This window comes from Erinaceus europaeus, chromosome 20 (assembly GCF_950295315.1).
Source record: "Erinaceus europaeus chromosome 20, mEriEur2.1, whole genome shotgun sequence".
In the NCBI taxonomy this organism is placed as follows: domain Eukaryota; kingdom Metazoa; phylum Chordata; class Mammalia; order Eulipotyphla; family Erinaceidae; genus Erinaceus; species Erinaceus europaeus.
The window spans coordinates 41,266,084-41,288,824 of NC_080181.1; the positions used below are offsets into that span (position 1 = coordinate 41,266,084).

At 63.0% G+C, this 22,741-nt stretch overlaps 1 long non-coding RNA gene and 10 other non-coding genes across 14 annotated transcripts in view; all 11 read right to left on the reverse strand.

Annotated features, from left to right (window-relative positions):
• Positions 1 to 22,741, reverse strand: part of LOC107522705 (uncharacterized) — a 227,886-nt gene that overhangs the window by 194,047 nt on the left and 11,098 nt on the right. The gene's annotated exons all lie outside the window — the stretch shown is intronic.
• Positions 12 to 108, reverse strand: LOC132535047 (small nucleolar RNA SNORD116). The gene has a single exon (XR_009546831.1). It is a non-coding gene; the product is annotated as a small nucleolar RNA SNORD116 (small nucleolar RNA).
• On the reverse strand, positions 2,387 to 2,484 carry LOC132535117 (small nucleolar RNA SNORD116). Its single transcript, XR_009546901.1, has one exon. It is a non-coding gene; the product is annotated as a small nucleolar RNA SNORD116 (small nucleolar RNA).
• Positions 4,722 to 4,819, reverse strand: LOC132535118 (small nucleolar RNA SNORD116). Its single transcript, XR_009546902.1, has one exon. It is a non-coding gene; the product is annotated as a small nucleolar RNA SNORD116 (small nucleolar RNA).
• Positions 7,131 to 7,228, reverse strand: LOC132535119 (small nucleolar RNA SNORD116). The gene has a single exon (XR_009546903.1). It is a non-coding gene; the product is annotated as a small nucleolar RNA SNORD116 (small nucleolar RNA).
• LOC132535135 (small nucleolar RNA SNORD116) lies at positions 9,502 to 9,599 on the reverse strand. The gene has a single exon (XR_009546917.1). It is a non-coding gene; the product is annotated as a small nucleolar RNA SNORD116 (small nucleolar RNA).
• On the reverse strand, positions 11,842 to 11,939 carry LOC132535138 (small nucleolar RNA SNORD116). The gene has a single exon (XR_009546921.1). It is a non-coding gene; the product is annotated as a small nucleolar RNA SNORD116 (small nucleolar RNA).
• LOC132535139 (small nucleolar RNA SNORD116) lies at positions 14,201 to 14,298 on the reverse strand. The gene has a single exon (XR_009546922.1). It is a non-coding gene; the product is annotated as a small nucleolar RNA SNORD116 (small nucleolar RNA).
• On the reverse strand, positions 16,585 to 16,682 carry LOC132535134 (small nucleolar RNA SNORD116). The gene has a single exon (XR_009546916.1). It is a non-coding gene; the product is annotated as a small nucleolar RNA SNORD116 (small nucleolar RNA).
• Positions 18,960 to 19,057, reverse strand: LOC132535120 (small nucleolar RNA SNORD116). Its single transcript, XR_009546904.1, has one exon. It is a non-coding gene; the product is annotated as a small nucleolar RNA SNORD116 (small nucleolar RNA).
• On the reverse strand, positions 21,319 to 21,416 carry LOC132535127 (small nucleolar RNA SNORD116). Its single transcript, XR_009546910.1, has one exon. It is a non-coding gene; the product is annotated as a small nucleolar RNA SNORD116 (small nucleolar RNA).

Genomic DNA, 22,741 nt, shown 5'->3' on the forward strand with positions numbered 1-22,741 from the left:
ATGTGCCGTTTGGACCTCAGAACCGATGAGATAGACGGAGGGGGTTCTCACTCATTTTGTTCAGCTTTTCCAAGGAATGCTGGTGTGAGTGGGAGTCATCATCGATCCCAGCACCTTCGGGGAGGCTGCCAAAGGGCAGAAGGCGGGCCCGGCTCAGGCTCTGTCTATGGCTCTGTCTCTGGCTGCGGCTTCACCTTCGCCTTCGGCTCCAGATCCGGCCACGGCTCAGGGAAAGGCTGAGAGGCTCAGCCCCTCCCTGCAGCACCCACAGGGCCTGAGGAGCCCAGCCCCTGAGCTCAGTCCAGGGAGAGTGGGTCCCCGTGGGAGCACACTGCAGCCCGCCACCACGGCCACTGCCTTGTGTGCCAGCGCTACAACAGCATCAGCAGCAGCCTCCCCTGCAGGCCGACCCATTGCCAGGCCTAGTGCCAGTCCCCAACAAGGCCCCAGCTGCCCAGGGCCAAAGGCCAGCTTACCTGGGGGAGGTGTCCTCGGCCAGGCTGCGCACACAGCCGCCACAGCCAGCCTCTGCCACAGCCTCCTGGGCTGGCTCGCCAAGTGGGTCCGGGATCTCTCCTCGCCTGGCCTCACCGACTGGGTCGTCCAGTCCGCTTGGCAGCCAAATGCACCTGAGAGGTGGGGAGACAACACGTCTGTGCGTCAGCAGGGTGCATGCTGGGCTCTGGGCCCATGCTCGGCAAGACCCAGCTGGCCTGCCTCCTACTGAGGCTGGCCTCTGCGCTGTTAGCCCTGACCACTGCCCACAGGCCTAGGTGCCTGCCGGCGCCAATGGCTGCCTGCCAGCCTGCCTGCCTGCTTGCCTGCCAAAGTGGCTGCCGGCTTGGACTGGTGAGGGTGCCTGGCGTGTATGAGTGCGTGCATGCAAGAGGGAATGCAGGGATGCTGCTGGCGGGGCACCCTCTTGGGCCCCCTGGCTTCTGCCCTGGACCAGCTCTCTGCTACCTTCACAAACAGTCTGCAAGCCTTGGGTCTAAGCCACACAGCCCTGGGGCCCTCACACCCACATGCCCTCACACCCTCCTCAGGGCGCACAACACTGCCCTCTGCAGGAAGCAAAGGCCGGATGACTGTCCAAAATCCTCCAAGCACACCCCTCCAAGCCTGGCCTAGCCTAGCTCACACCCTCTGCCTGCACACCTGACAGCCTGACAGCCTCCACGGGGAGCAGGGCAGCCAGCTAGGCTGACTTACACACTAGAACCACAGGGATCCCAGGAGGCTTCACAGGCACCCTGGCTGTTCTGGACTGCACATAAGGCCTTCCAAAAGACTCCTTCCTAAACACACACAAGCCACGAAAGGGACTGAGACAAGAGGCTGGGTCTGCAAGTCATCAAGGCCCAGGTGACCTCCTGGCCCTCCAGGGGCCCAAATACCCCATGCAAGGGCCTCCCCATCACCACTGTGCGACCTCCACACCAGACCAGCCTTCCTGCTTGGGCACGGCAGGCACAAATGGGGCCTGCAACTCAGGCTGCCCCCAAATCAGGGGACCAAGCGCGACCTGGGCCCTGGCACAGGCCCTGGCCCAGGACCATGCCCAGGCCCAGGCCCAGCCTCCCTCTCCCATAGGCTGCCTGAGCACTAGTCAGGACTAGGGCCACACCCCCGATCCCAGGACCCAGTCCAGCTGTCTAACTCTTGCTCTGTCCCCAAGCTGCATCCTCGGAAACACCCCACACCGCTGGACTCCCTCTGCCTCATGAAGGTACGCTTAAGGCCTGAGACTCAGGGCCATGGTTCTGACCCCTGGAGCCTTCGCCAACTTCCCCCTGCTCCTCGTAGCCCCTGGAGACACAGGACAATGGCAAGGGTGGAGACCCTGCAGGCTGCTCAAGCCACAATCACCCCCATTGAGAACCATGCCCATTTGCCCGGCCCCAGGCCTACAAACCAGAGGGCTCTAGAGAGTGAGGCCATGCAGGCCACCACAAGGCGGCCAGCACAGACCTGTTGACCGGCCTTGCACTACCTGACTGACCCTTACCACCCTGGCTGCCAGTACTGCCAGGGGACACCCTAGGCCATACCCTAGCTCCAACAGGCCCACCTTGCTTTGGGCCACACTGCCTGACATGGCTGCTTGAAGGACTGTGAGTGCAAGTGGGAGTGGGAGTGGGAGTGGGTGTGTGATGCCAGGAGGTTAGGCCAAGACAGGTTAGGTGAGGCCTGGTAAACTCGGTAAGGCTATGCAGGGCTAGGCGATGCGAGGCAAGGCAAGGCAAGGCAAGGCAAGGCAAGGCAAGGCAAGGCAAGGCAAGGCAAGGCCAGGCCAGGCCAGGCCAGGCCAGGGCAGGCCAGGCAAGACCCGGCAAGGCATGTGTCCCTCACTCCTGCTGCCTCAGGGTCGCACCTTGTGCCGCATGGACCTCAGAACCGATGAGATAGACGGAGGGGGTTCTCACTCATTTTGTTCAGCTTTTCCAAGGAATGCTGGTGTGAGTGGGGAGTCATCATCGATCCCAGCACCTTCGGGGAGGCTGCCAAAGGGCAGAAGGCGGGCCCGGCTCAGGCTCTGTCTATGGCTCTGTCTCTGGCTGCGGCTTCACCTTCGCCTTCGGCTCCAGATCCGGCCACGGCTCAGGGAAAGGCTGAGAGGCTCAGCCCCTCCCTGCAGCACCCACAGGGCCTGAGGAGCCCAGCCCCTGAGCTCAGTCCAGGGAGAGTGGGTCCCCGTGGGAGCACACTGCAGCCCGCCACCACGGCCACTGCCTTGTGCGCCAGCGCTACAACAGCATCAGCAGCAGCCTCCCCTGCTGGCCGACCCATTGCCAGGCCTAGTGCCAGTCCCCAACAAGGCCCCAGCTGCCCAGGGCCAAAGGCCAGCTTACCTGGGGGAGGTGTCCTCGGCCAGGCTGCGCACACAGCCGCCACAGCCAGCCTCTGCCACAGCCTCCTGGGCTGGATCGCCAAGTGGGTCCGGGACCTCTCCTCGCCTGGCCTCACCGACTGGGTCGTCCAGTCCGCTTGGCAGCCAAATTCACCTGAGAGGTGGCGAGACAACACGTCTGTGCGTCAGCAGGGTGCATGCTGGGCTCTGGGCCCATGCTCGGCAAGACCCAGCTGGCCTGCCTCCTACTGAGGCTGGCCTCTGCGCTGTTAGCCCTGACCACTGCCCACAGGCCTAGGTTCCTGCCGGCGCCAATGGCTGCCTGCCAGCCTGCCTGCCTGCTTGCCTGCCAAAGTGGCTGCCGGCTTGGACTGGTGAGGGTGCCTGGCGTGTATGAGTGCGTGCATGCAAGAGGGAATGCAGGGATGCTGCTGGCGGGGCACCCTCTTGGGCCCCCTGGCTTCTGCCCTGGACCAGCTCTCTGCTACCTTCACAAACAGTCTGCAAGCCTTGGGTCTAAGCCACACAGCCCTGGGGCCCTCACACCCGCATGCCCTCACACCCTCCTCAGGGCGCACAACACTGCCCTCTGCAGGAAGCAAAGGCCGGATGACTGTCCAAAATCCTCCAAGCACACCCCTCCAAGCCTGGCCTAGCCTAGCTCACACCCTCTGACTGCACACCTGACAGCCTGACAGCCTCCACGGGGAGCAGGGCAGCCAGCTAGGCTGACTTACACACTAGAACCACAGGGATCCCAGGAGGCTTCACAGGCACCCTGGCTGTTCTGGACTGCACATAAGGCCTTCCAAAAGACTCCTTCCTAAACACACACAAGCCACGAAAGGGACTGAGACAAGAGGCTGGGTCTGCAAGTCATCAAGGCCCAGGTGACCTCCTGGCCCTCCAGGGGCCCAAATACCCCATGCAAGGGCCTCCCCATCACCACTGTGCGACCTCCACACCAGACCAGCCTTCCTGCTTGGGCACGGCAGGCACAAATGGGGCCTGCAACTCAGGCTGCCCCCAAATCAGGGGACCAAGCGCGACCTGGGCCCTGGCACAGGCCCTGGCCCAGGACCATGCCCATGCCCAGGCCCAGCCTCCCTCTCCCATAGGCTGCCTGAGCACTAGTCAGGACTAGGGCCACACCCCCGATCCCAGGACCCAGTCCAGCTGTCTAACTCTTGCTCTGTCCCCAAGCTGCATGCTCGGAAACACCCCACACCGCTGGACTCCCTCTGCCTCATGAAGGTACGCTTAAGGCCTGAGACTCAGGGCCATGGTTCTGACCCCTGGAGCCTTCGCCAACTTCCCCCTGCTCCTCGTAGCCCCAGGAGATACAGGACAATGGCAAGGGTGGAGACCCTGCAGGCTGCTCAAGCCACAATCACCCCCATTGAGAACCATGCCCATTTGCCCGGCCCCAGGCCTACAAACCAGAGGGCTCAAGAGAGTGAGGCCATGCAGGCCACCACAAGGCGGCCAGCACAGACCTGTTGACCGGCCTTGCACTCCCTGACTGACCCTTACCACCCTGGCTGCCAGTACTGCCAGGGGACACCCTAGGCCATACCCTAGCTCCAACAGGCCCACCTTGCTTTGGGCCACACTGCCTGACATGGCTGCTTGATGGACTGTGAGTGCGAGTGGGAGTGGGAGTGGGAGTGTGATGCCAGGAGGTTAGGCCAAGACAGGTTAGGTGAGGCGTGGTAAACTCGGTAAGGCTATGCAGGGCTAGGCGATGCGAGGCAAGGCAAGGCAAGGCAAGGCAAGGCAAGGCAAGGCCAGGCCAGGGCAGGCCAGGCAAGACCCGGCAAGGCATGTGTCCCTCACTCCTGCTGCCTCAGGGTCGCACCATGTGCCGCATGGACCTCAGAACCGATGAGATAGACGGAGGGGGTTCTCACTCATTTTGTTCAGCTTTTCCAAGGAATGCTGGTGTGAGTGGGGAGTCATCATCGATCCCAGCACCTTCGGGGAGGCTGCCAAAGGGCAGAAGGCGGGCCCGGCTCAGGCTCTGTCTATGGCTCTGTCTCTGGCTGCGGCTTCACCTTCGCCTTCGGCTCCAGATCCGGCCACGGCTCAGGGAAAGGCTGAGAGGCTCAGCCCCTCCCTGCAGCACCCACAGGGCCTGAGGAGCCCAGCCCCTGAGCTCAGTCCAGGGAGAGTGGGTCCCCGTGGGAGCACACTGCAGCCCGCCACCACGGCCACTGCCTTGTGCGCCAGCGCTACAACAGCATCAGCAGCAGCCTCCCCTGCTGGCCGACCCATTGCCAGGCCTAGTGCCAGTCCCCAACAAGGCCCCAGCTGCCCAGGGCCAAAGGCCAGCTTACCTGGGGGAGGTGTCCTCGGCCAGGCTGCGCACACAGCCGCCACAGCCAGCCTCTGCCACAGCCTCCTGGGCTGGCTCGCCAAGTGGGTGCGGGACCTCTCCTCGCCTGGCCTCACCGACTGGGTCGTCCAGTCCACTTGGCAGCCAAATGCACCTGAGAGGTGGGGAGACAACACGTCTGTGCGTCAGCAGGGTGCATCTGGGCTCTGGGTCCATGCTCGGCAAGACCCAGCTGGCCTGCCTCCTACTGAGGCTGGCCTCTGCGCTGTTAGCCCTGACCACTGCCCACAGGCCTAGGTGCCTGCCGGCGCCAATGGCTGCCTGCCAGCCTGCCTGCCTGCCTGCCAGCCTGCCTGCCTGCTTGCCTGCCAAAGTGGCTGCCGGCTTGGACTGGTGAGGGTGCCTGGCGTGTATGAGTGCGTGCATGCAAGAGGGAATGCAGGGATGCTGCTGGCGGGGCACCCTCTTGGGCCCCCTGGCTTCTGCCCTGGACCAGCTCTCTGCTACCTTCACAAACAGTCTGCAAGCCTTGGGTCTAAGCCACACAGCCCTGGGGCCCTCACACCCACATGCCCTCACACCCTCCTCAGGGCGCACAACACTGCCCTCTGCAGGAAGCAAAGGCCGGATGACTGTCCAAAATCCTCCAAGCACACCCCTCCAAGCCTGGCCTAGCCTAGCTCACACCCTCTGCCTGCACACCTGACAGCCTGACAGCCTCCACGGGGAGCAGTGCAGCCAGCTAGGCTGACTTACACACTAGAACCACAGGGATCCCAGGAGGCTTCACAGGCACCCTGGCTGTTCTGGACTGCACATAAGGCCTTCCAAAAGACTCCTTCCTAAACACACACAAGCCACGAAAGGGACTGAGACAAGAGGCTGGGACTGCAAGTCATCAAGGCCCAGGTGACCTCCTGGCCCTCCAGGGGCCCAAATACCCCATGCAAGGGCCTCCCCATCACCACTGTGCGACCTCCACACCAGACCAGCCTTCCTGCTTGGCACGGCAGGCACAAATGGGGCCTGCAACTCAGGCTGCCCCCAAATCAGGGGACCAAGCATGACCTGGGCCCTGGCACAGGCCCTGGCCCAGGACCATGCCCATGCCCAGGCCCAGCCTCCCTCTCCCATAGGCTGCCTGAGCACTAGTCAGGACTAGGGCCACACCCCCGATCCCAGGACCCAGTCCAGCTGTCTAACTCTTGCTCTGTCCCCAAGCTGCACGCTCGGAAACACCCCACACCGCTGGACTCCCTCTGCCTCATGAAGGTACGCTTAAGGCCTGAGACTCAGGGCCATGGTTCTGACCCCTGGAGCCTTCGCCAACTTCCCCCTGCTCCTCGTAGCCCCTGGAGATACAGGACAATGGCAAGGGTGGAGACCCTGCAGGCTGCTCAAGCCACAATCACCCCCATTGAGAACCATACCCATTTGCCCGGCCCCAGGCCTACAAACCAGAGGGCTCTAGAGAGTGAGGCCATGCAGGCCACCACAAGGCGGCCAGCACAGACCTGTTGACCGGCCTTGCACTCCCTGACTGACCCTTACCACCCTGGCTGCCAGTACTGCCAGGGGACACCCTAGGCCATACCCTAGCTCCAACAGGCCCACCTTGCTTTGGGCCACACTGCCTGACATGGCTGCTTGACGGACTGTGAGTGCGAGTGGGAGTGGGAGTGGGAGTGGGTGTGTGATGCCAGGAGGTTAGGCCAAGACAGGTTAGGTGAGGCCTGGTAAACTCGGTAAGGCTATGCAGGGCTAGGCGATGCGAGGCAAGGCAAGGCAAGGCAAGGCAAGGCAAGGCAAGGCAAGGCAAGGCAAGGCAAGGCAAGGCAAGGCAAGGCAAGGCCAGGCCAGGCCAGGCCAGGGCAGGCCAGGCAAGACCCGGCAAGGCATGTGTCCCTCACTCCTGCTGCCTCAGGGTCGCACCATGTGCCGCATGGACCTCAGAACCGATGAGATAGACGGAGGGGGTTCTCACTCATTTTGTTCAGCTTTTCCAAGGAATGCTGGTGTGAGTGGGGAGTCATCATCGATCCCAGCACCTTCGGGGAGGCTGCCAAAGGGCAGAAGGCGGGCCCGGCTCAGGCTCTGTCTATGGCTCTGTCTCTGGCTGCGGCTTCACCTTCGCCTTCGGCTCCAGATCCGGCCATGGCTCAGGGAAAGGCTGAGAGGCTCAGCCCCTCCCTGCAGCACCCACAGGGCCTGAGGAGCCCAGCCCCTGAGCTCAGTCCAGGGAGAGTGGGTCCCCGTGGGAGCACACTGCAGCCCGCCACCACGGCCACTGCCTTGTGCGCCAGTGCTACAACAGCATCAGCAGCAGCCTCCCATGCAGGCAGACCCATTGCCAGGCCTAGTGCCAGTCCCCAACAAGGCCCCAGCTGCCCAGGGCCAAAGGCCAGCTTACCTGGGGGAGGTGTCCTCGGCCAGGCTGCGCACACAGCCGCCACAGCCAGCCTCTGCCACAGCCTCCTGGGCTGGCTCGCCAAGTGGGTCCGGGACCTCTCCTCGCCTGGCCTCACCGACTGGGTCGTCCAGTCCGCTTGGCAGCCAAATGCACCTGAGAGGTGGGGAGACAACACGTCTGTGCGTCAGCAGGGTGCATGCTGGGCTCTGGGCCCATGCTCGGCAAGACCCAGCTGGCCTGCCTCCTACTGAGGCTGGCCTCTGCACTGTTAGCCCTGACCACTGCCCACAGGCCTAGGTGCCTGCCGGCGCCAATGGCTGCCTGCCAGCCTGCCTGCCTGCCTGCCAGCCTGCCTGCCTGCTTGCCTGCCAAAGTGGCTGCCGGCTTGGACTGGTGAGGGTGCCTGGCGTGTTTGAGTGCGTGCATGCAAGAGGGAATGCAGGGATGCTGCTGGCGGGGCACCCTCTTGGGCCCCCTGGCTTCTGCCCTGGACCAGCTCTCTGATACCTTCACAAACAGTCTGCAAGCCTTGGGTCTAAGCCACACCGCCCTGGGGCCCTCACACACACATGCCCTCATACCCTCCTCAGGGCGCACAACACTGCCCTCTGCAGGAAGCAAAGGCCGGATGACTGTCCAAAATCCTCCAAGCACACCCCTCCAAGCCTGGCCTAGCCTAGCTCACACCCTCTGCCTGCACACCTGACAGCCTGACAGCCTCCACGGGGAGCAGGGCAGCCAGCTAGGCTGACTTACACACTAGAACCACAGGGATCCCAGGAGGCTTCACAGGCACCCTGGCTGTTCTGGACTGCACATAAGGCCTTCCAAAAGACTCCTTCCTAAACACACACAAGCCACGAAAGGGACTGAGACAAGAGGCTGGGTCTGCAAGTCATCAAGGCCCAGGTGACCTCCTGGCCCTCCAGGGGCCCAAATACCCCATGCAAGGGCCTCCCCATCACCACTGTGCGACCTCCACACCAGACCAGCCTTCCGGCTTGGGCACGGCAGGCACAAATGGGGCCTGCAACTCAGGCTGCCCCCAAATCAGGGGATCAAGCGTGACCTGGGCCCTGGCACAGGCCCTGGCCCAGGACCATGCCCATGCCCAGGCCCAGCCTCCCTCTCCCATAGGCTGCCTGAGCACTAGTCAGGACTAGGGCCACACCCCCGATCCCAGGACCCAGTCCAGCTGTCTAACTCTTGCTCTGTCCCCAAGCTGCACGCTCGGAAACACCCCAAACCGCTGGACTCCCTCTGCCTCATGAAGGTACGTTTAAGGCCTGAGACTCAGGGCCATGGTTCTGACCCCTGGAGACTTCGCCAACTTCCCCCTGCTCCTCGTAGCCCCTGGAGACACAGGACAATGGCAAGGGTGGAGACCCTGCAGGCTGCTCAAGCCACAATCACCCCCCTTGAGAATCATGCCCATTTGCCCGGCCCCAGGCCTACAAACCAGAGGGCTCTAGAGAGTGAGGCCATGCAGGCCACCACAAGGCGGCCAGCACAGACCTGTTGACCAGCCTTGCACTCCCTGACTGACCCTTACCACCCTGGCTGCCAGTACTGCCATACCCTAGGCCATACCCTAGCTCCAACAGGCCCACCTTGCTTTGGCCACACTGCCTGACATGGCTGCTTGACGGACTGTGAGTGCGAGTGGGAGTGGGAGTGGGAGTGGGAGTGGGTGTGTGATGCCAGGAGGTTAGGCCAAGACAGGTTAGGTGAGGCCTGGTAAACTCGGTAAGGCTATGCAGGGCTAGGCGATGCGAGGCAAGGCAAGGCAAGGCAAGGCAAGGCAAGGCAAGGCAAGGCAAGGCCAGGCCGGGCCAGGCCAGGCAAGACCCGGCAAGGCATGTGTCCCTCACTCCTGCTGCCTCAGGGTCGCACCATGTGCGGCATGGACCTCAGAACCGATGAGATAGACGGAGGGGGTTCTCACTCATTTTGTTCAGCTTTTCCAAGGAATACTGGTGTGAGTGGGGAGTCATCATCGATCCCAGCACCTTCGGGGAGGCTGCCAAAGGGCAGAAGGCGGGCCCGGCTCAGGCTCTGTCTATGGCTCTGTCTCTGGCTGCGGCTTCACCTTCGCCTTCGGCTCCAGATCCGGCCACGGCTCAGGGAAAGGCTGAGAGGCTCAGCCCCTCCCTGCAGCACCCACAGGGCCTGAGGAGCCCAGCCCCTGAGCTCAGTCCAGGGAGAGTGGGTCCCCGTGGGAGCACACTGCAGCCCACCACCACGGTCACTGCCTTGTGCGCGAGCGCTACAACAGCATCATCAGCAGCCTCCCCTGCAGGCCGACCCATTGCCAGGCCTAGTGCCAGTCCCCAACAAGGCCCCAGCTGCCCAGGGCCAAAGGCCAGCTTACCTGGGGGAGGTGTCCTCGGCCAGGCTGCGCACACAGCCGCCACAGCCAGCCTCTGCCACAGCCTCCTGGGCTGGCTCGCCAAGTGGGTCCGGGACCTCTCCTCGCCTGGCCTCACCGACTGGGTCGTCCAGTCCGCTTGGCAGCCAAATGCACCTGAGAGGTGGGGAGACAACACGTCTGTGCATCAGCAGGGTGCAAGCTGGGCTCTGGGCCCATGCTCGGCAAGACCCAGCTGGCCTGCCTCCTACTGAGGCTGGCCTCTGCGCTGTTAGCCCTGACCACTGCCCACAGGCCTAGGTGCCTGCCGGCGCCAATGGCTGCCTGCCAGCCTGCCTGCCTGCTTGCCTGCCAAAGTGGCTGCCGGCTTGGACTGGTGAGGGTGCCTGGCGTGTATGAGTGCGTGCATGCAAGAGGGAATGCAGGGATGCTGCTGGCGGGGCACCCTCTTGGGCCCCCTGGCTTCTGCCCTGGACCAGCTCTCTGATACCTTCACAAACAGTCTGCAAGCCTTGGGTCTAAGCCACACAGCCCTGGGGCCCTCACACCCACATGCCCTCACACCCTCCTCAGGGCGCACAACACTGCCCTCTGCAGGAAGCAAAGGCCGGATGACTGTCCAAAATCCTCCAAGCACACCCCTCCAAGCCTGGCCTAGCCTAGCTCACACCCTCTGCCTGCACACCTGACAGCCTGACAACCTCCACGGGGAGCAGTGCAGCCAGCTAGGCTGACTTACACACTAGAACCACAGCGATCCCAGGAGGCTTCATAGGCACCCTGGCTGTTCTGGACTGCACATAAGGCCTTCCAAAAGACTCCTTCCTAAACACACACAAGCCACGAAAGGGACTGAGACAAGAGGCTGGGTCTGCAAGTCATCAAGGCCCAAGTGACCTCCTGGCCCTCCAGGGGCCCAAATACCCCATGCAAGGGCCTCCCCATCACCACTGTGCGACCTCCACACCAGAACAGCCTTCCTGCTTGGGAACGGCAGGCACAAATGGGGCCTGCAACTCAGGCTGCCCCCAAATCAGGGGACCAAGCGTGACCTGGGCCCTGGCACAGGCCCTGGCCCAGGACCATGCCCATGCCCAGGCCCAGCCTCCCTCTCCCATCGGCTGCCTGAGCACTAGTCAGGACTAGGGCCACACCCCCGATCCCAGGACCCAGTCCAGCTGTCTAACTCTTGCTCTGTCCCCAAGCTGCATGCTCGGAAACACCCCACACCGCTGGACTCCCTCTGCCTCATGAAGGTACGCTTAAGGCCTGAGACTCAGGGCCATGGTTCTGACCCCTGGAGCCTTCGCCAACTTCCCCCTGCTCCTCGTAGCCCCTGGAGATACAGGACAATGGCAAGGGTGGAGACCCTGCAGGCTGCTCAAGCCACAATCACCCCCATTGAGAACCATGCCCATTTGCCCAGCCCCAGGCCTACAAACCAGAGGGCTCTAGAGAGTGAGGCCATGCAGGCCACCACAAGGCGGCCAGCACAGACCTGTTGACTGGCCTTGCACTCCCTGACTGACCCTTACCACCCTGGCTGCCAGTACTGCCAGGGGACACCCTAGGCCATACCCTAGCTCCAACAGGCCCACCTTGCTTTGGGCCACACTGCCTGACATGGCTGCTTGACGGACTGTGAGTGCGAGTGGGCGTGGGAGTGGGAGTGTGATGCCAGGAGGTTAGGCCAAGACAGGTTAGGTGAGGCCTGGTAAACTCGGTAAGGCTATGCAGGGCTAGGCGATGCGAGGCAAGGCAAGGCAAGGCAAGGCAAGGCAAGGCAAGGCCAGGCCAGGGCAGGGCAGGCCAGGCAAGACCCGGCAAGGCATGTGTCCCTCACTCCTGCTGCCTCAGGGTCGCACCATGTGCCGCATGGACCTCAGAACCGATGAGATAGACGGATGGGGTTCTAACTCATTTTGTTCAGCTTTTCCAAGGAATGCTGGTGTGAGTGGGGAGTCATCATCGATCCCAGCACCTTCGTGGAGGCTGCCAAAGGGCAGAAGGCGGGCCCGGCTCAGGCTCTGTCTATGGCTCTGTCTCTGGCTGCGGCTTCACCTTCGCCTTCGGCTCCAGATCCGGCCACGGCTCAGGGAAAGGCTGAGAGGCTCAGCCCCTCCCTGCAGCACCCACAGGGCCAGAGGAGCCCAGCCCCTGAGCTCAGTCCAGGGAGAGTGGGTCCCCGTGGGAGCACACTGCAGCCCGCCACCACGGCCACTGCCTTGTGCGCCAGCGCTACAACAGCATCAGCAGCAGCCTCCCCTGCAGGCCGACCCATTGCCAGGCCTAGTGCCAGTCCCCAACAAGGCCCCAGCTGCCCAGGGCCAAAGGCCAGCTTACCTGGGGGAGGTGTCCTCGGCCAGGCTGCGCACACAGCCACCACAGCCAGCCTCTGCCACAGCCTCCTGGGCTGGCTCGCCAAGTGGGTCCGGGACCTCTCCTCGCCTGGCCTCACCGACTGGGTCGTCCAGTCCGCTTGGCAGCCAAATGCACCTGAGAGGTGGGGAGACAACACGTCTGTGCGTCAGCAGGGTGCATGCTGGGCTCTGGGCCCATGCTCGGCAAGACCCAGCTGGCCTGCCTCCTACTGAGGCTGGCCTCTGCACTGTTAGCCCTGACCACTGCCCACAGGCCTAGGTGCCTGCCGGCGCCAATGGCTGCCTGCCAGCCTGCCTGCCTGCCTGCCAGCCTGCCTGCCTGCTTGCCTGCCAAAGTGGCTGCCGGCTTGGACTGGTGAGGGTGCCTGGCGTGTATGAGTGCGTGCATGCAAGAGGGAATGCAGGGATGCTGCTGGCGGGGCACCCTCTTGGGCCCCCTGGCTTCTGCCCTGGACCAGCTCTCTGCTACCTTCACAAACAGTCTGCAAGCCTTGGGTCTAAGCCACACAGCCCTGGGGCCCTCACACCCACATGCCCTCACACCCTCCTCAGGGCGCACAACACTGCCCTCTGCAGGAAGCAAAGGCCGGATGACTGTCCAAAAGCCTCCAAGCACACCCCTCCAAGCCTGGCCTAGCCTAGCTAACACCCTCTGCCTGCACACCTGACAGCCTGACAGCCTCCACGGGGAGCAGTGCAGCCAGCTAGGCTGACTTACACACTAGAACCACAGGGATCCCAGGAGGCTTCACAGGCACCCTGGCTGTTCTGGACTGCACATAAGGCCTTCCAAAAGACTCCTTCCTAAACACACACAAGCCACGAAAGGGACTGAGACAAGAGGCTGGGACTGCAAGTCATCAAGGCCCAGGTGACCTCCTGGCCCTCCAGGGGCCCAAATACCCCATGCAAGGGCCTCCCCATCACCACTGTGCGACCTCCACACCAGACCAGCCTTCCTGCTTGGCACGACAGGCACAAATTGGGCCTGCAACTCAGGCTGCCCCCAAATCAGGGGACCAAGCGCGACCTGGGCCCTGGCACAGGCCCTGGCCCAGGACCATGCCCATGCCCAGGCCCAGCCTCCCTCTCCCATAGGCTGCCTGAGCACTAGTCAGGACTAGGGCCACACCCCCGATCCCAGGACCCAGTCCAGCTGTCTAACTCTTGCTCTGTCCCCAAGCTGCATGCTCGGAAACACCCCACACCGCTGGACTCCCTCTGCCTCATGAAGGTATGCTTAAGGCCTGAGACTCAGGGCCATGGTTCTGACCCCTGGAGCCTTCGCCAACTTCCCCCTGCTCCTCGTAGCCCCTGGAGATACAGGACAATGGCAAGGGTGGAGACCCTGCAGGCTGCTCAAGCCACAATCACCCCCATTGAGAACCATGCCCATTTGCCCGGCCCCAGGCCTACAAACCAGAGGGCTCTAGAGAGTGAGGCCATGCAGGCCACCACAAGGCGGCCAGCACAGACCTGTTGACCGGCCTTGCACTCCCTGACTGACCCTTACCACCCTGGCTGCCAGTACTGCCAGGGGACACCCTAGGCCATACCCTAGCTCCAACAGGCCCACCTTGCTTTGGGCCACACTGCCTGACATGGCTGCTTGACGGACTGTGAGTGCGAGTGGGAGTGGGAGTGGGAGTGTGATGCCAGGAGGTTAGGCCAAGACAGGTTAGGTGAGGCCTGGTAAACTCGGTAAGGCTATGCAGGGCTAGGCGATGCGAGGCAAGGCAAGGCAAGGCAAGGCAAGGCAAGGCAAGGCCAGGCCAGGGCAGGGCAGGCCAGGCAAGACCCGGCAAGGCATGTGTCCCTCACTCCTGCTGCCTCAGGGTCGCACCATGTGCCGCATGGACCTCAGAACCGATGAGATAGACGGATGGGGTTCTAACTCATTTTGTTCAGCTTTTCCAAGGAATGCTGGTGTGAGTGGGGAGTCATCATCGATCCCAGCACCTTCGTGGAGGCTGCCAAAGGGCAGAAGGCGGGCCCGGCTCAGGCTCTGTCTATGGCTCTGTCTCTGGCTGCGGCTTCACCTTCGCCTTCGGCTCCAGATCCGGCCACGGCTCAGGGAAAGGCTGAGAGGCTCAGCCCCTCCCTGCAGCACCCACAGGGCCAGAGGAGCCCAGCCCCTGAGCTCAGTCCAGGGAGAGTGGGTCCCCGTGGGAGCACACTGCAGCCCGCCACCACGGCCACTGCCTTGTGCGCCAGCGCTACAACAGCATCAGCAGCAGCCTCCCCTGCAGGCAGACCCATTGCCAGGCCTAGTGCCAGTCCCCAACAAGGCCCCAGCTGCCCAGGGCCAAAGGCCAGCTTACCTGGGGGAGGTGTCCTCGGCCAGGCTGCGCACACAGCCGCCACAGCCAGCCTCTGCCACAGCCTCCTGGGCTGGCTCGCCAAGTGGGTCCGGGACCTCTCCTCGCCTGGCCTCACCGACTGGGTCGTCCAGTCCGCTTGGCAGCCATTTGCACCTGAGAGGTGGGGAGACAACAGGTCTGTGCGTCAGCAGGGTGCATGCTGGGCTCTGGGCCCATGCTCGGCAAGACCCAGCTGGCCTGCCTCCTACTGAGGCTGGCCTCTGCGCTGTTAGCCCTGACCACTGCCCACAGGCCTAGGTGCCTGCCGGCGCCAATGGCTGCCTGCCAGCCTGCCTGCCTGCCTGCCAGCCTGCCTGCCTGCTTGCCTGCCAAAGTGGCTGCCGGCTTGGACTGGTGAGGGTGCCTGGTGTGTATGAGTGCGTGCATGCAAGAGGGAATGCAGGGATGCTGCTGGCGGGGCACCCTCTTGGGCCCCCTGGCTTCTGCCCTGGACCAGCTCTCTGCTACCTTCACAAACAGTCTGCAAGCCTTGGGTCTAAGCCACACAGCCCTGGGGCCCTCACACCCGCATGCCCTCACACCCTCCTCAGTGCGCACAACACTGCCCTCTGCAGGAAGCAAAGGCCGGATGACTGTCCAAAATCCTCCAAGCACACCCCTCCAAGCCTGGCCTAGCCTAGCTCACACCCTCTGCCTGCCCACCTGACAGCCTGACAGCCTCCATGGGGAGCAGTGCAGCCAGCTAGGCTGACTTACACACTAGAACCACAGGGATCCCAGGAGGCTTCACAGGCACCCTGGCTGTTCTGGACTGCACATAAGGCCTTCCAAAAGACTCCTTCCTAAACACACACAAGCCACGAAAGGGACTGAGACAAGAGGCTGGGTCTGCAAGTCATCAAGGCCCAGGTGACCTCCTGGCCCTCCAGGGGCCCAAATACCCCATGCAAGGGCCTCCCCATCACCACTGTGCGACCTCCACACCAGACCAGCCTTCCTGCTTTGGCACGGCAGGCACAAATGGGGCCTGCAACTCAGGCTGCCCCCAAATCAGGGGACCAAGCGCGACCTGGGCCCTGGCACAGGCCCTGGCCCAGGACCATGCCCATGCCCAGGCCCAGCCTCCCTCTCCCATAGGCTGCCTGAGCACTAGTCAGGACTAGGGCCACACCCCCAATCCCAGGACCCAGTCCAGCTGTCTAACTCTTGCTCTGTCCCCAAGCTGCATGCTCGGAAACACCCCACACCGCTGGACTCCCTCTGCCTCATGAAGGTACGCTTAAGGCCTGAGACTCAGGGCCATGGTTCTGACCCCTGGAGCCTTCGCCAACTTCCCCCTGCTCCTCGTAGCCCCTGGAGATACAGGACAATGGCAAGGGTGGAGACCCTGCAGGCTGCTCAAGCCACAATCACCCCCATTGAGAACCATGCCCATTTGCCCGGCCCCTGGCCTACAAACCAGAGGGCTCTAGAGAGTGAGGCCATGCAGGCCACCACAAGGCGGCCAGCACAGACCTGTTGACCAGCCTTGCACTCCCTGACTGACCCTTACCACCCTGGCTGCCAGTACTGCCATACCCTAGGCCATACCCTAGCTCCAACAGGCCCACCTTGCTTTGGCCACACTGCCTGACATGGCTGCTTGACGGACTGTGAGTGGGAGTGGGAGTGGGAGTGGGAGTGGGTGTGTGATGCCAGGAGGTTAGGCCAAGACAGGTTAGGTGAGGCCTGGTAAACTCGGTAAGGCTATGCAGGGCTAGGCGATGCGAGGCAAGGCAAGGCAAGGCAAGTCAAGGCAAGGCAAGGCAAGGCAAGGTAAGCTAAGGCAAGGCCAGGCCAGGCCAGGGCAGGCAGGCAAGACCCGGCAAGGCATGTGTCCCTCACTCCTGCTGCCTCAGGGTCGCACCATGTGCCGCATGGACCTCAGAACCGATGAGATAGACGGAGGGGGTTCTCACTCATTTTGTTCAGCTATTCCAAGGAATGCTGGTGTGAGTGGGGAGTCATCATCGATCCCAGCACCTTCGGGGAGGCTGCCAAAGGGCAGAAGGCGGGCCCGGCTCAGGCTCTGTCTATGGCTCTGTCTCTGGCTGCGGCTTCACCTTCGCCTTCGGCTCCAGATACGGCCACGGCTCAGGGAAAGGCTGAGAGGATAAGCCCCTCCCTGCAGCACCCACAGGGCCTGAGGAGCCCAGCCCCTGAGCTCAGTGCAAGGAGAGTGGGTCCCTGTGGGAGCACACTGCAGCCCGCCACCACGGCCACTGCCTTGTGCGCCAGCGCTACAACAGCATCAGCAGCAGCCTCCCCTGCAGGCCGACCCATTGCCAGGCCTAGTCCCAGTCCCCAACAAGGCCCCAGCTGCCCAGGGCCAAAGGCCAGCTTACCTGGGGGAGGTGTCCTCGGCCAGGCTGCGCACACAGCCAGCCTCTGCCACAGCCTCCTGGGCTGGCTCGCCAAGTGGGTCCGGGACCTCTCCTCGCCTGGCCTCACCGACTGGGTCGTCCAGTCCGCTTGGCAGCCAAATGCACCTGAGAGGTGGGGAGACAACACGTCTGTGCGTCAGCAGGGTGCATGCTGGGCTCTGGGCCCATGCTCGGCAAGACCCAGCTGGCCTGCCTCCTACTGAGGCTGGCCTCTGCGCTGTTAGCCCTGACCACTGCCCACAGGCCTAGGTGCCTGCCGGCGCCAATGGCTGCCTGCCAGCCTGCCTGCCTGCTTGCCTGCCAAAGTGGCTGCCGGCTTGGACTGGTGAGGGTGCCTGGCGTGTATGAGTGCGTGCATGCAAGAGGGAATGCAGGGATGCTGCTGGCGGGGCACCCTCTTGGGCCCCCTGGCTTCTGCCCTGGACCAGCTCTCTGCTACCTTCACAAACAGTCTGCAAGCCTTGGGTCTAAGCCACACAGCCCTGGGGCCCTCACACCCACATGCCCTCACACCCTCCTCAGGGCGCACAACACTGCCCTCTGCAGGAAGCAAAGGCCGGATGACTGTCCAAAATCCTCCAAGCACACCCCTCCAAGCCTGGCCTAGCCTAGCTCACACCCTCTGCCTGCACACCTGACAGCCTGACAGCCTCCACGGGGAGCAGTGCAGCCAGCTAGGCTGACTTACACACTAGAACCACAGGGATCCCAGGAGGCTTCACAGGCACCCTGGCTGTTCTGGACTGCACATAAGGCCTTCCAAAAGACTCCTTCCTAAACACACACAAGCCACGAAAGGGACTGAGACAAGAGGCTGGGTCTGCAAGTCATCAAGGCCCAGGTGACCTCCTGGCCCTCCAGGGGCCCAAATACCCCATGCAAGGGCCTCCCCATCACCACTGTGCGACCTCCACACCAGACCAGCCTTCCTGCTTGGGCACGGCAGGCACAAATGGGGCCTGCAAATCAGGCTGCCCCCAAATCAGGGGACCAAGCGTGACCTGGGCTCTGGCACAGGGCCTGGCCCAGGACCATGACCATGCCCAGGCCCAGCCTCCCTCTCCCATCGGCTGCCTGAGCACTAGTCAGGACTAGGGCCACACCCCCGATCCCAGGACCCAGTCCAGCTGTCTAACTCTTGCTCTGTCCCCAAGCTGCACGCTCAGAAACACCCCACACCGTTGGACTCCCTCTGCCTCATGAAGGTACGCTTAAGGCCTGAGACTCAGGGCCATGGTTCTGACCCATGGAGCCTTCGCCAACTTCCCCCTGCTCCTCGTAGCCCCTGGAGATACAGGACAATGGCAAGGGTGGAGACCCTGCAGGCTGCTCAAGCCACAATCACCCCCATGGAGAACCATGCCCATTTGCCCGGCCGCAGGCCTACAAACCAGAGGGCTCTAGAGAGTGAGGCCATGCAGGCCACCACAAGGCGGCCAGCACAGACCTGTTGACCGGCCTTGCACTCCCTGACTGACCCTTACCACCCTGGCTGCCAGTACTGCCAGGGGACACCCTAGGCCATACCCTAGCTCCAACAGGCCCACCTTGCTTTGGGCCACACTGCCTGACATGGCTGCTTGACGGACTGTGAGTGCGAGTGGGAGTGGGAGTGTGATGCCAGGAGGTTAGGCCAAGACAGGTTAGGTGAGGCCTGGTAAACTTGGTAAGGCTATGCAGGGCTAGGCGATGCGAGGCAAGGCAAGGCAAGGCAAGGCAAGGCAAGGCAAGGCAAGGCAAGGCAAGGCAAGGCAAGGCAAGGCAAGGCAAGGCAAGGCCAGGCCAGGCCAGGCCAGGGCAGGCCAGGCAAGACCCGGCAAGGCATGTGTCCCTCTCTCCTGCTGCCTCAGGGTCGCACCATTTGCCGCATGGACCTCAGAACCGATGAGATAGACGGAGGGGGTTCTCACTCATTTTGTTCAGCTTTTCCAAGGAATGCTGGTGTGAGTGGGGAGTCATCATCGATCCCAGCACCTTCGGGGAGGCTGCCAAAGGGCAGAAGGCGGGCCCGGCTCAGGCTCTGTCTATGGCTCTGTCTCTGGCTGCGGCTTCACCTTCGCCTTCGGCTCCAGATCCGGCCACGGCTCAGGGAAAGGGTGAGAGGCTCAGCCCCTCCCTGCAGCACCCACAGGACCTGAGGAGCCCAGCCCCTGAGCTCAGTCCAGGGAGAGTGGGTCCCCGTGGGAGCACACTGCAGCCCGCCACCACGGCCACTGCCTTGTGCGCCAGCGCTACAACAGCATCAGCAGCAGCCTCCCCTGCAGGCCGACCCATTGCCAGGCCTAGTGCCAGTCCCCAACAAGACCCCAGCTGCCCAGGGACAAAGGCCAGCTTACCTGGGGGAGGTGTCCTCGGCCAGGCTGCGCACACAGCCGCCACAGCCAGCCTCTGCCACAGCCTCCTGGGCTGGCTCGCCAAGTGGGTCCGGGACCTCTCCTCGCCTGGCCTCACCGACTGGGTCGTCCAGTCCGCTTGGCAGCCAAATGCACCTGAGAGGTGGGGAGACAACACGTCTGTGCGTCAGCAGGGTGCATGCTGGGCTCTGGGCCCATGCTTGGCAAGACCCAGCTGGCCTGCCTCCTACTGAGGCTGGCCTCTGCGCTGTTAGCCCTGACCACTGCCCACAGGCCTAGGTGCCTGCCGGCGCCAATGGCTGCCTGCCAGCCTGCCTGCCTGCCTGCCAGCCTGCCTGCCTGCTTGCCTGCTAAAGTGGCTGCCGGCTTGGACTGGTGAGGGTGCCTGGCGTGTATGAGTGCGTGCATGCAAGAGGGAATACAGGGATGCTGCTGGCGGGGCACCCTCTTGGGCCCCCTGGCTTCTGCCCTGGACCAGCTCTCTGCTACCTTCACAAACAGTCTGCAAGCCTTGGGTCTAAGCCACACAGCCCTGGGGCCCTCACACCCACATGCCCTCACACCCTCCTCAGGGCGCACAACACTGCCCTCTGCAGGAAGCAAAGGCCGGATGACTGTCCAAAATCCTCCAAGCACACCCCTCCAAGCCTGGCCTAGCCTAGCTCACACCCTCTGCCTGCACACCTGACAGCCTGACAGCCTCCACGGGGAGCAGTGCAGCCAGCTAGGCTGACTTACACACTAGAACCACAGGGATCCCAGGAGGCTTCACAGGCACCCTGGCTGTTCTGGACTGCACATAAGGCCTTCCAAAAGACTCCTTCCTAAACACACACAAGCCACGAAAGGGACTGAGACAAGAGGCTGGGTCTGCAAGTCATCAAGGCCCAGGTGACCTCCTGGCCCTCCAGGGGCCCAAATACCCCATGCAAGGGCCTCCCCATCACCACTGTGCGACCTCCACACCAGACCAGCCTTCCTGCTTGGGCACGGCAGGCACAAATGGGGCCTGCAACTCAGGCTGCCCCCAAATCAGTGGACCAAGCGTGACCTGGGCCCTGGCACAGGCCCTGGCCCAGGACCATGCCCATTCCCAAGCCCAGCCTCCCTCTCCCATCGGCTGCCTGAGCACTAGTCAGGACTAGGGCCACACCCCCGATCCCAGGACCCAGTCCAGCTGTCTAACTCTTGCTCTGTCCCCAAGCTGCACGCTCGGAAACACCCCACACCGCTGGACTCCCTCTGCCTCATGAAGGTACGCTTAAGGCCTGAGACTCAGGGCCATGGTTCTGACCCCTGGAGCCTTCGCCAACTTCCCCCTGCTCCTCGTAGCCCCTGGAGATACAGGACAATGGCAAGGGTGGAGACCCTGCAGGCTGCTCAAGCCACAATCACCCCCATTGAGAACCATGCCCATTTGCCCGGCCCCAGGCCTACAAACCAGAGGGCTCTAGAGAGTGAGGCCATGCAGGCCACCACAAGGCGGCCAGCACAGACCTGTTGACCGGCCTTGCACTCCCTGACTGACCCTTACCACCCTGGCTGCCAGTACTGCCAGGGGACACCCTAGGCCATACCCTAGCTCCAACAGGCCCACCTTGCTTTGGGCCACACTGCCTGACATGGCAGCTTGACGGACTGTGAGTGCGAGTGGGAGTCGGAGTGGGAGTGTGATGCCAGGAGGTTAGGCCAAGACAGGTTAGGTGAGGCCTGGTAAACTCGGTAAGGCTATGCAGGGCTAGGCGATGCGAGGCAAGGCAAGGCAAGGCAAGGCAAGGCAAGGCAAGGCAAGGCAAGGCCAGGGCAGGCCAGGCAGACCCAGCAAGGCATGTGTCCCTCACTCCTGCTGCCTCAGGTTCGCACCATGTGCCGCATGGACCTCAGAACCGATGAGATAGACAGAGGGGGTTCTCACTCATTTTGTTCAGCTTTTCCAAGGAATGCTGGTGTGAGTGGGGAGTCATCATCGATCCCAGCACCTTTGGGGAGGCTGCCAAAGGTCAGAAGGCGGGCCCGGCTCAGGCTCTGTCTATGGCTCTGTCTCTGGCTGCGGCTTCACCTTCGCCTTCGGCTCTAGATACGGCCACGGCTCAGGGAAAGGCTGAGAGGCTCAGCCCCTCCCTGCAGCACCCACAGGGACTGAGGAGCCCAGCCCCTGAGCTCAGTCCAGGGAGAGTGGGTCCCCGTGGGAGCACACTGCAGCCCGCCACCACGGCCACTGCCTTGTGTGCCAGCGCTACAACAGCTTCAGCAGCAGCCTCCCCTGCAGGCCGACCCATTGCCAGGCCTAGTGCCAGTCCTGAACAAGGCCCCAGCTGCCCAGGGCCAAAGGCCAGCTTACCTGGGGGAGTTGTCCTCGGCCAGGCTGTGCACACAGCTGCCACAGCCAGCCTCTGCCACAGCCTCCTGGGCTGGCTCGCCAAGTGGGTCCGGGACCTCTCCTCGCCTGGCCTCACCGACTGGGTCGTGCAGTCTGCTTGGCTGCCAAATGCACCTGAGAGGTGGGGAGACAACACGTCTGTGCGTCAGCAGGGTACATGCTGGGCTCTGGGCCCATGCTCGGCAAGACCCAGCTGGCCTGCCTCCTACAGAGGCTGGCCTCTGCGCTGTTAGCCCTGACCACTGCCCACAGGCCTAGGTGCCTGCCGGCGCCAATGGCTGCCTGCCAGCCTGCCTGCCTGCCTGCCAGCCTGCCTGCCTGCTTGCCTGCCAAAGTGGCTGCCGGCTTGGACTGGTGAGGGTGCCTGGCGTGTATGAGTGCGTGCATGCAAGAGGGAATGCAGGGATGCTGCTGGCGGGGCACCCTCTTGGGCCCCCTGGCTTCTGCCCTGGACCAGCTCTCTGCTACCTTCACAAACAGTCTGCAAGCCTTGGGTCTAAGCCACACAGCCCTGGGGCCCTCACACCCACATGCCCTCACACCCTCCTCAGGGCGCACAACACTGCCCTCTGCAGGAAGCAAAGGCCGGATGACTGTCCAAAATCCTCCAAGCACACCCCTCCAAGCCTGGCCTAGCCTAGCTCACACCCTCTGCCTGCACACCTGACAGCCTGACAGCCTCCACCGGGAGCAGTGCAGCCAGCTAGGCTGACTTACACACTAGAGCCACAGGGATCCCAGGAGGCTTCACAGGCACCCTGGCTGTTCTGGACTGCACATAAGGCCTTCCAAAAGACTCCTTCCTAAACACACACAAGCCACGAAAGGGACTGAGACAAGAGGCTGGGTCTGCAAGTCATCAATGCCCAGGTGACCTTCTGGCCCTCCAGGGGCCCAAATACCCCATGCAAGGGCCTC